The sequence below is a fragment of the Epinephelus fuscoguttatus genome, linkage group LG4, assembly GCF_011397635.1.
Source record: "Epinephelus fuscoguttatus linkage group LG4, E.fuscoguttatus.final_Chr_v1".
Taxonomy (NCBI): domain Eukaryota; kingdom Metazoa; phylum Chordata; class Actinopteri; order Perciformes; family Serranidae; genus Epinephelus; species Epinephelus fuscoguttatus.
Genome location: NC_064755.1, coordinates 37,400,226 through 37,412,305, shown reverse-complemented (window position 1 = coordinate 37,412,305; position 12,080 = coordinate 37,400,226). Strand labels below are relative to the sequence as shown.

Genomic DNA, 12,080 nt, shown 5'->3' with positions numbered 1-12,080 from the left:
GAAACTGACTTCCAAACAGTGGTTATAACTGACACATCATAATGTTTTATATCAAATGTTTTCTTTTATCATCTCTCAAAATACTTGAATTGAACCACTGAATTAAAGACATGTCTTCAATCACACTGCCCTCAGTCCACTTTCTCTAACAGATGCGTCATCAAAAGCTACTTAATAGCCCAAAATGGGACCTATTTTCTATGATGCACAACTAAATTACATTTAATCCTAATGCCACGGAAAGAGTTCCAACTCTTTGCTCCGCAGTGGATAGTACATCTCCACTGGATGACATGCAAGGGACAGCACAGGCTGCCTGCAGCATCTGGTGGACACCTGTAAGACTGCAAGTCACTGGAGTGAATAAGAGAGGCCTTTGTGATTCTGCTAAATCACCAAAAATCTGGGCCAGAGTATACTGACCCTCAGTGCTCCAGCCAACTCCACAGCCTTCAGCACAGCGGCCATGTGGGGGATTTAATCTGAGCGTTCGATCACGGAATCAAAGGCAACATAAATAACAATGAACAGTCGGCGAACGGCAATAAAAATATCAGCACCAATCTGGTCAGCCAGACGAGGCTGGGTTCTTAGGGTGGGCAGGAAATCACTCTCTGCCAACATTTTCGGTTGTTTCCAAGGTCACTGACAAAGCAAGAACAAGCCAGGGCACTTCGTGTTTAATCTTTTTCAGAGTAGTTCAAGTGCGATCTGCAACTTCTTGGAATGAAGTATAAAGGGAGATTGATTCAGAGCTGCCTCTGCGTTTTACTCAGGTCTTAAAAACGTTTACACAGTCAAGCGTCTTTCATATGTGTTCAGTTAGAGACGTGTTACACAGCAGATTTGTAACGCAGACACACATATAAACAGTGGACACATTAAAGTAACATCTGTGAAATATAATGCAGTCAAACTGAATATATCTGCAATAATTGATCATGTTTTTTAACTTGAGACCATAGTTTGTGTGTTTTTGCCGTTCATTGCATTATATTGTAATTTTATAACATTGTTATTATTATACCAATATAGTGCCTCTGTTATTTTGTCCACTGTAATCCAATCCTTAAATCACACATGAGTAAATTACCAAAGAGTTGAAAAGCTCTACAATAACGTACATTACAAAAACTAGCATGGATTGTATGATGTTATATTCTACAGATGTTCACCTCGTTGTGTTCACCTTTTGTATATACAGAATACTCACAGTGATCGGTTGATTCAGGGCCTTTGTTCTCTCCTCATTCATTGATCTGTTGGGCAAACAGACAGAAACGACACTGTCAGTACCGTACAGTTTTAAAAATGTACAACTGCACCTGGTGACAAAACCTTCAGCTCTCAGAGACAAAGAAAATGGTTCAACATGTGTTTTAGCTCAAGCACTTCAGACCTGTATCCAGTGTGCGCCGTTAGCTCTTTCATTTATGAGAGCTAATCACTACAAGTGAACCAGATCACAAAGGGACAGTCACTGACACCAGAGCAATTACGCTGTACAGGTCTAATCCCTTACACAGCACTTAGGACAGTTTTAAAGGCCACCAGGGCACACTGAGGAGCTCTCTTAACTCTTAGGGTGCAGTTTGGTCCATTTTACAGCCACTGGGGCACAGGCCTGATTGTTAAGACCAGGGAAAGTAATCCCTGGAGTCAGGCCACTAAACCTGCTCTGTCCCTGTAACCATGGCAGCAGACAGGTAGTGTCTGGGTCACAGGGCAAACATGGCCGGGCTTCAGCACTGGCCGCCGGTTAATAAAAAACTAGCCTGGTGTGAACACGCACATACAGGCGAACGCACGTGTGCATTTACACAAATGCACGTGTGTGTGTGTATATGCACACACACACACACACACACACACACACACACACACACACACACACATACACACACAGAGGTTCAGGTGAAAGTTGACCTGAGAACTGATACGACCACAGAGCGGTGCTGGGTTTCAGTTAATCAACAGTGGCACTGGATATTCAAGATGGCTAAAACACTATCACCACGTACTAAACACAATGACTCACAGTGACAGGTGAAAGGTAAAAGAAATTTTTACGTAGCTAAATCTTTAAACAGTAACATGCAGGGTCTGAATTTAACATTTTTTACCTCCTGCCATTGTGACAGAACTAACTCAGAAATTATATCTGCCACTTTCAAAATCCATGCACTACATGAAAGAACAACATTTAGATTCCTTAAATATGATTTAATGTGAAGAATGCTGCCACTGGGGCGTCGGTGGCTTAGTGGATAGAGCAGGCGCCCCATGTACAAGGCTGTTGCCGTAGCGGCCCGGGTTCGACTCCAGCCTGTGGCCCTTTCCTGCCTTTCTCTCTCTCTCTCTCTCTGTCTCCCCCTTTCACACTTCACTATCCTGTCAATTAAAGGCAAAAATGCCCTAAAAAATATCTTTTTTTAAAAAAAAAAGAATGCTGCCATTAAATGTATGATATACACACAAACACAGTGGGCCTACATGCATGCTAAATTCACAGTGTTCAAATTACTCCGTAGCTTTCAGGGGAAACCTATTTTTCTGGATAATGTACACATGCAGCACATTCATAAGCGTGCCCGCCTGTGTGCAAAAAATATACAATACCAGGGGTGTCAAACATGCGGCCCGTGGGCCAGAACCGGCCCGCCAAAAGGGTCCAATCCGGCCCACTTGATGGCTACACTAAGAGGTTCCAGGTTTCAAGAGTGAGTTAAATAATCTGTTGCCTGCTTAGGCAGAATTCTCCTTCAGAGGCTTCTCCACCCTGACTAGAATACAGCCCTCTGACACAACAATGAATACTTACTGTGACCATGTTTAAAGATATTGAACATTGTGCAAAATATTGTCAATCAGCAGCTTCAGATCAAAAGAATCTGTATCAGGAAATGTGTGGATAAATTCACATGTAATAGCAGTGAGAAATCGACTGGCTGAACGTGGAAAAACTGCACTTGTTTTTCTTAAGACATCGCAGCCTGTATGTCTGTTTTGTAAAAGCATGAACGTCTACAGAATGTACTTGTAATTATTTACACAAAAAAAGGGAATACATTGGAGCTAATGTTACTCATAGGTTATCATGCGATGGTTTTATTGGTCTGGCCCATCTGAGATCAAACTGGGCTGTATGTGGCCCATGAACTAAAATGATTTTGACACCCCTGTACACTACTATCAATACATTCCAGTTCATACAGCGAATATATTTAGCCCAGGCCAACAAAGAAAACATTTTTTAATTGATGGTTATTGGTTAGGGTTTGGTGAACTTTGACTCTTAATCATAATAAATACAATTCTATGGTCAATAGTGTTGCTGCCATATAGCAGATGCAAGCAACTTTCACATGTGTAGCTCCATCCAATGTCATGCTAGCCTTACTGTGTTTATGTTGTGTGTTTTACATGACTGTCTGATGATGATTTTACCTGCCATTGCCAACAATTTACCCACATCAGGCAGGTGGCTGGTGCTAATTTCAGACCCTGGTAACATGTTTAGAAAGCAGTTAATTGCTTTGCATTTAGTCTCAGACATGTAAAAATTTTTAATCCCTATATTTCCACGTCACCAGAGGAGCAGATGGAACAGGACACTTACGGTAAAACACATCTTTTAAAAAAGAGATTTTTTTTGACAACACATGCCGCTATCCCAGGCCCTAAAACGCAGTCATATGAAGTAAGGGTAGTTGGTGATGATGCGCTAGGTACAAGAAGAACCGTCCAGTTGATTATTCCTCTTCACAAAATGCCCAAACGATGGCCTGGTCCGTCTTGCCCTTTTGAAAGAAACACATGATCTCCCCTGGCCTTTTCTCCATTTACCAGCTCTCCCTCTCTCTTTTCAGTTGCTATGAGACACTCCAGCTGAAGCCAAGGCTTCCACAATTCATTACTGGAGGAACAAAAGCCAAAGCACTGGACAAAGCAGGGCAGACCAACTCAAACCAGCTCCCACTTAACACACACATCACACCTCTGAGTGCTCTGCTGACATACAAATGGCCAATTCAAGACCTCTTCTTTTCCCTTTTTTATTTATTTTTTTTACAATGCCAGGAGGGTAGATGATGAAAACGCTCAACGTACACATTAAGAAGTCAACAGGTTGAAGATTTGACACATTTAGAGATCAGTTAAGGTTTCCTATATTCTTCACAAGATGTTCTTACCGGCATCAAAAGCGATTTCAAGGAGTGTTTCCACTCGGATAGCGAATATAACGTTTAATATGTTATGTTATTAACGCAGCTTTTTTGAATTTTGTGCCACAAACTGAATAGGCTACAATGCACCATCAGTGCAACATCACCTGTCTCTGGCTTTCCACCAGCTCTGCCTCGCCAAATCATGAAACATCTCTTTTCCCCTCCAACCAATCAGATCTCAATCTCCGGCTGTTCTCATGCAAAGAAAGAGAGGGGAAGGCCAATGAGAAATAGCCCTCCTCCTTCCCCTCGTATCCTACACACACGACAATCACCGTCTGAGAAATGCCAACGGACGGGCAATCAGTCATTGTAATTAGGCTGGCTGCCATTACCGAGCCTTCATAATTCAGGCTGGAGCTGGAGGACATAGGTAGTGAGAGCCCAGCTGCCGGCTGCCACAGCCCACCCCTGGCTCACCCAAACCTCAACACAGGCCATTCCCTCTTTCCCCGCTCCCCTCTCCTCTCCCTCTGATGGGGGGACCAGCAGAATTATAACGGGGGCTGGTTGACTGCAAAATTAAAAACTCCCCCCCCCTTCCATCTCCCTCCCTTCCTCCTTGTCTACATCCCAAAACCGCTCCCACTCACACTTTCTTTTCACTGCACTGCAGAGTTTTGTTCTCCAAACTGCATGAGCGCGACAGCAGATACCTTGAGCTGAGAAAACAGCCTTTAAAAAGAGTAAGGGTCTTAATCTAAACATATAAAACGTCTCTATAAAAAGTGGGCTAGTGTCATTTTCCCCCCGTACAATTTTATTTGAAGGTTAAATCCTGCAGATGGGTATTGTCCACGCTGTTTCTAGGTGTAGGGAACACTGGATTTACAGTACAGACATGGCTCGCTCTTTTCTCCTTGGAATTCACAGCTAAACAGGAAGCTATGGCAGTATCCTGCTGAGATTTATTTTATTTGCTTAAAGGCTGCGGTTCGGTTGACTCAGAAACTGACTTTGCCTGTTGTATAGGACCTGAAGTTTTCTTGGCAGTGAAATGAAGAACTGCAAGTTCAGCCAAAATAGACAATAAAGCAGAAAGGAGAAACATGCCAAATTGCTGGGGCAATTCAGTCCAGAGGCTCATTTTTCCAAAATGATTCACACTGGAAAGAAAAGCATTTCCCTGTCCTTAGATGAACTTAGTGTGCTCTCTGTCGGCTTTTACTAGGAAGCAGTGGGGGAGGGAGGGGAAACGTGTGCGCACTCAATCACACGCGTACGTGCGTGGTGTGCGCACACGTACACATGACCACACAGCCGTTGCTGCAGATTCTTTGCTCGCTGTGGAATTAGGTCATGCACATAAAAGCAGCAAAACACAGACACACATATAAACATGCACTACTTTAAAAAGACATTTTCAAAGTCACGGGGGAAAACCACATACATGGAATCTTTGCAAGAATAACCCAAACAAGAGCAGCCGAGCAGGGTGAGTGCCATCGTACATGTACTGTACTCTGTACTGTACGCTCACAGCTTGTGCCATAACTACGGGACAAACTGTGTTTTCTAGCATGTGCTCGGTTTTCAGTGCAGCAGCAGCATGGTTGAGGAATGAGGGAGGACTAAAGGCAAGTTTTGCATCAGTCAGCAGTGTCCTGAGGCTGGTTTATTGGCTTGTCTGGCTCAGCTGCTTGACAGTGTTCACCTGCTCCCTCTTCCCACTGCAGGATGACAGTCAACAGTCTGCTGCAGCACAGCGAGAACAGGAAGCTTAAACTGAGTCGTCATTATTTGTTCATCACCGACAAAGGCTGCCTTTGAAAAGCAGATGCTGTAAATCAATACACAGAAAGCTGTAGCCTCGTATCGAGAAATGCCACAAAACATAAGCACACATTTCTGAGGGGTTTTAGAGCATGTGCATTGTCCCCCCACTTTAAACCTTTTACCTTGACATAATTAAATATGTTTACAGACTAAACTGATGCAGAAAAGGAAGAAATTGCTACATAAAAACAAGCACCAGAATAGAGAAACTTTTTGGCGAAGGATCCCCAAACCCTCAGCTTTGTATGTCTCCCCAAAATACTGAAACGAAACCTACGTCTTTGCCACAAAATAATAAAACCTTTTTACAACAAAATGACACGGCTTAAAAAATGTATCCTGCTTCCGTATTCCAGCATAACATCTAATATCTAAAGCTTGTGACGGAGAGGTGCGGCTCGCTTTGTAAATATCCACTCACTAAGTCTCACGGTTAAATTAGATCTCGCACTAAGCAAACACTAAGCATTAGGTTATATAGAAAAGATAAAAGCCCTTTGTATGGTTATGCCAGGAGCTTTTATGCACTCATAACTATGCTGCTACTAATGACAGTAAATATTTGTGCAGCTGCTTTGCAGTGCATCAGCGATATGCGACAGATATAATATTAGATCAAAAGAACGACCAGTGAAAAAAGCAGAAGCACATCGAGGACCGATGTATTCGACACAACCTGCTGCGTGGAAGTTATCACGCTGTTAGTTATTTCGCTGTCAGGCTAAACCATTAGCGTCTCACTGTCAGTGTGGAGACCTTGCTTACTCATCAGATTATGCTCAAAAATCTTTAACAGCAGCTGTAATATAATTATGATTCATCCTCCACACAGCTATTAACTGATGAGCTCTACAGGCAATAAAGAAGCGAAAAACAGAGCGCAGAAACATTAAGAGATATGCACACACACACACACACACACACACATCTGGACAGAGGTATGAATGTGTTTGTTTGACGGTGGGGAGGTTGGAAGTGAGAATAAGCAGGCCACGTTGTGTTATATAACCTCACGTTGCTGCAGACAACACAAAATCCTCGATTTACACAAAATAGGTAAATACATAAAGATCTGGAGGGCGATCAGTCACATCTCTTTAGAGCTCATTTTAAAAAGGTAACATGAAGAGTGAGCGTTGATGGCTGCCAAAATTGTTTTTGGCAGTGAGGGTTCTATACGAGCATATGACACAAAGCAGGAGTTTATTTCAGCTTTTTTAAAAAGGGGGTTTTCTAAATGTTGCGCCAGACGTTCTGCAACTGCAAATAAAGAAAAGCAGCATTTCCTCTCAAGGAACGGCAAGTGAGGCTGAAGCTGAACTGCATGAGCTGCTGAAGGGTCTCTGAGCGAGGCACTCAATCTGTGACCTTTGACCACGGTGGCGGGAATAAGCAAAGAAAATGTCCTTATGAGGAACAACAGGGGCTTAAGAGTTCTTATCATCAGTTATAATGTGTGGTTTTACAGAAGTGTTTGAGTTTGGTGTTCAGTGTTTGTAAGAAACTACGACTCTGACAAACACTCCTCACTCATCCTCAAATATCTGACATAAAAGATGCTGTCGTGATGATATTAAAAATTTCCAGTCCACAGATACTGTGAAATCCATGCAGCCTGGTTACGGACACTTGTCAGCGACAATGTCATTACATTACAGTAGACTGATTTCACTGCTGGTGAGACGCAGGGCTTCTTTTTGCCTCCTCGACTAGAGCCACAGAAACAACAACTGACATCTGATACAGAACAATTCAAGCTGCAGAGAAGTTACAATTTCATTTTACAACTCCACAACTCATGTCTGATTTTTTTTGTGCCCAAGACACCTTGTAAATATATGTACTATATTTCAGATTTTATTAAACCACCTGATCCCCTCTAGATAAAGCATCTTGCGGCACACATGTATTACTGGGACATGCATTTAAGTAACTTTAATGTGTACTGCCTGCTGTATTTTGACAATTATCACCAACATGTTTTATGTTTTAAATAATTTCTTACCGGGAGCTCTCCCTCTATAGGTCCATCTGACCCAGTAGTCTCATTTAAATTCAGTAAGATATGTGTCTAGTCTTTGGACCAGACCTCTCAGAGGGAGTTTAAAACTTTTAAATCTCACACAAACTGCTCAGCTGAAATACTGAACTGATATTTTCTGCGCTTCCTCGACTCTGCAGCATCTCTCATCGTAGTATTTTCAATATCACCGCAAAACTTTTACAAGATTTTTTAAGAGCAACCAAACGTGTGCTGCATGAATGTCATCCCTCTGTGCTTTAGTTTTGTCAGTGTTTGCACTCACCAGCTGCATAAATAAAACTGCTGAGTGACTGAGTGACACATTTAACTAAAGCTTTATGTTTTTTTTTGTTTTTTTGTAAATTTCCTTCCCATGACAGTGAACCTGAAACCACATGACACCCACGACAAGTGTGCAAATACAGGAAATAAACTAAAAAGAGGAGAACCACAACAGGAACAAAGTTTAAACCACAGTGCTGGTGCAAAATCTAGTTTAAAATACTGGAATAAAATTAGAAAATGTCATGTAATAGTTATTATAATGATCATTTAAAATTGTTTTTGGAGTGCAACAGAGGACTTTAACTGGAAAGTAATTTTAATACTTGAAAAAAAAAATACCTTAAAGAGAAAGTCAGTGTTACGTCTGTGCACAAAGGACACACAAGTCCCACTTTAAATATTTCATTAATATTTGTGATGCTTTTTTCCACATTCAGCTCCTGTTGTGTATTTTTTTTGCCTACGTTATTTATTTATTTTTATTTTATTTTTTAAGATTTTCTGACTAAGTCAAAACATGTCAAACACGCTGAAGGACAAAGAAAGCTTGCAGTGGACTCACCATAATAAGGCACCATGTGCTTGTTGCTTGTCAGCTGCAAGTCTCCTCCTAGCGCGTCCACAGTGCAACAGGCATGAGTGGAAACCGTGGAAAAAAAAGCGGCACATTGAGGCATTCTCTCCGGCTGCTGCTCCTGCTGCTGCTGCTGCTGCAGCTGCGTGTTGTTTTGGTGCTTCACAAATAGTCATGAGGAAGAGGGCAGTTTGACAAAGTGTGCGTGTCACCGCCGCTCTTCGTGGAACTCAAATAGCCCAGAAAAGTGATCCTCAGCCGAGTTATAATCTACGAGGTGGTCTGACGACTGTCGTGAGGACAGGATTATACACATCCCCGGCAAAAGCTTTTCATCTGTTTCATCCGCTGCGCAGGCTGTCCCCAATATCTCCGCACGGCTGCATGGCGAATCTGACTCACTCCACTGTGCGTTACAGGCTGGACTGCGAGTTATTATCACAGCCAACAGGGGATTGACTAGTACCGTTTGTGGGAAGCAAAATATTTATTTGGCCTCGCTTGGTCTTTGATAATTGTTGCTGTGTAGGATTCAAGTCCTGCAGTGGCTTTTCTGGTGGGAGAACAATGAGTGCAGAGTTGGAGGTTCATATCGTGGAGTCATTGTGCCCACACAGTGCGTGTCATATGATTTGATATGCATTCTGGCTGCAGGACGAATGAAAGTTAATATTAGGTGCCAGGGGACTGATCAATACCACACATCTGCTGCTGTGGCAAGACGTTAGGAGCTGACCTACTGTACATTGCGTGCTTTATGAGCAGATCTGTGTGAGGAGGGCACCGAGTTCATTTGCTCTGACATGTAGGGTTAATCCAGGTTAACTGTCATTATCATCACACTGAATATAGCACTCAAAATGTATGACATACCGTTAAGATAAAATGTACAAATATATGTTAATACACACTTGGTTTTCATAACAGGAATTCAAAATTCAAACATGAAATAAAAGTTTTTACTCATACAAAATCACCTTGTGAACTAATGCACTTGATCCATTTAACTTCAGTCTTTGTCAATGCAAAGTGCAGGCACATGGAAACATAATTATTGTGGCCACCAATTCTCTGCTTTAAATCATTATATTTTCAGATTTTCAAATATTTTGGGAGATAAATCATGTCAGAAATACCGGAACAATCCTTTTTTTTTTTTTTCATCAGATTTGGGAAGACGTATTCTGTTTCCTAAAGGAATTTTTGGAATAAACACATTCTTAACACATTCTTATTTGTATCTTAAGCAGTCAGGAACCAAGTATTATACATGCAGTGTGCAGTTAAAGCTACAGTTTTTTTTTTTTTTTTTTAAATAACTTCTACTGAAGGTGTCACTATATCCCTACAGTGCGACATGAGACATATAATCTGGGGAAAAAACATTATTCGTCTTCCTCCGCCTTATAAGGGCATTTGCAAGAATCAACCATGCCTGAACGAAAACAACCAATCAGGACTGAGGAGTCCCTTACACAGCTGTCAATCATGTCAGTCACTGCTGGTGAACAGCTGTTAAACTGTCAAACTAGGCGGCGGTGATCAAATATAAATCAAGGTTCTGTTGAGCCCAGTTCAGACCGATGATTCGCGACAAGACAAAACCATTTTAGAGTGTTGCATAAAAAAAGTTGCAGTGGTGTGAACTGACTGGTCTGAGCTCGACTCAAGCCAGCTGATGGCGTCACCTGCAACTCCACTGATCAAATTGCTGGTAGCTGGTTTAAGAACGTAAGGCTGATGAGCTTGTAGTTAAGTCAGCTGGTCAAGTCAAAATGGCTGTTTTAGCATTAATACAGTCAATCTAATGCTCATTTTGTTTCTGTTTTTTCACTGTTTCATCACTACTATGAATACAACTGTAGCCAGTATCTCACTATCACTATCCTCATTCATATTTTAAGAAGCTACAAATTATATTCAGCCACAAAAGAAGCCTGAAAAGCTGAGCGGAGGTACAGAGAGCTGTTGCATAGAGATGATACACTGACTTATCTAGTTGCATTGGTGTGAACCGGGGGGTTTTTTAGAACAACTCGTCTCGTCGCCAATTTTTGGTCTAAACTGGGCTTAAGTGCACTGGCTGGTTCTAAGAAGTGTTTTCAAAAACATATTGTAGTGTACTGTTTAGCTGTAAAATGAGAAAGTTGCTGACCTGGCCACTATGTTAGATATAGTCCACTGAGGCAGGATGCACCGCCCACCAGCTGGAGCAAACCCATTTTACATCTAAACAGTGCAGTAAAATATGTTTCTGAATATATCAGAGACAAGAAATAGGCTCTGCAGTGACAGAAGCTTGATTCATATTTGACCACCGCTGTCGAGTTTGACAGTTTGATTGGTTGTTTTTGTTCAAGTGCTTTAAGGCCATTAAAAGCACTACAAGACAATGAAGTAGGCAGAGGAATATGTTTTAAACAGATGATCTCATTTAGTGCTGTTTGAATATAGAGATGACATCAAGTTTTTATTTTTTGTAAAAGTTACCCACTACAGCTTGAACTCAGTCAGGGTTCGTTGCTCCAACATCCGTCAGACAGGATGGCCCCAGGGATGTTATAATGGTGACTCGAGCTCTCACTCAGAATAACTTTCACTGCATCTTAAGTCGCACCTGTTGCATGAATTTGCATGAAACACCAGCCCTGACAGACAGTAAACACAGGCCGCGCTGACTTTTCATCCTCAGCACAAACAACTCTTACCCAGCAACATGTTTTGCTCTAAAGCCAGGCCACTTAGGCGGCTTGATAGCATCTATTAATACCAAAAGCAGCTCTCACATTAAGGTGACTCATGTTTCTGTGAGGCCGCGCTGAAAATTTATGGTCATTTTGATCTTAGTGCACTGCGGTGGCCCAAGCAACACAACCCTGCTGAACCCATGCTGCATAGAGACAAGTGTAATGAGATTAGCCGTGCATGAGTGTGACTGTCGTTTGTGACGTTTCCTGTGCGTGCACAGCTCTCAGGGCTCTGCAGTTCAAGTGACAAAATCACCGCGGTTAGGAGAGTGAGGATTACTGGGCGGGGTGATGGGGTTCACAGAGCGGCGAGCTCAGGGCAACAGCTAGGCAGTGCGAGGTTGTGCCAAAGGAAATGACATAAAATGTTAAGGATTTCTGGCTGTTTCCACAAAGAACTTCCTGTCTCTATGATATTTGTTGAGTCCTGTTTTAATGCACTGGGA

General features: G+C 42.1%; 1 long non-coding RNA gene across 1 annotated transcript in view; it reads right to left on the bottom strand.

Moving 5' to 3' along the window:
• The window catches only part of LOC125887628 (uncharacterized), a 51,938-nt gene extending 42,348 nt beyond the window's left edge, over positions 1-9,590 (bottom strand). Inside the window, exons 1-2 of the long non-coding RNA XR_007449189.1 lie at positions 8,876-9,590; positions 1,214-1,259 (exon numbers count right to left, since the gene is read on the bottom strand). This is a non-coding gene — a long non-coding RNA (uncharacterized LOC125887628). The remainder of the gene's footprint in view (positions 1-1,213; positions 1,260-8,875) is intronic.
• Positions 9,591-12,080: the final 2,490 nt, after the last annotated feature.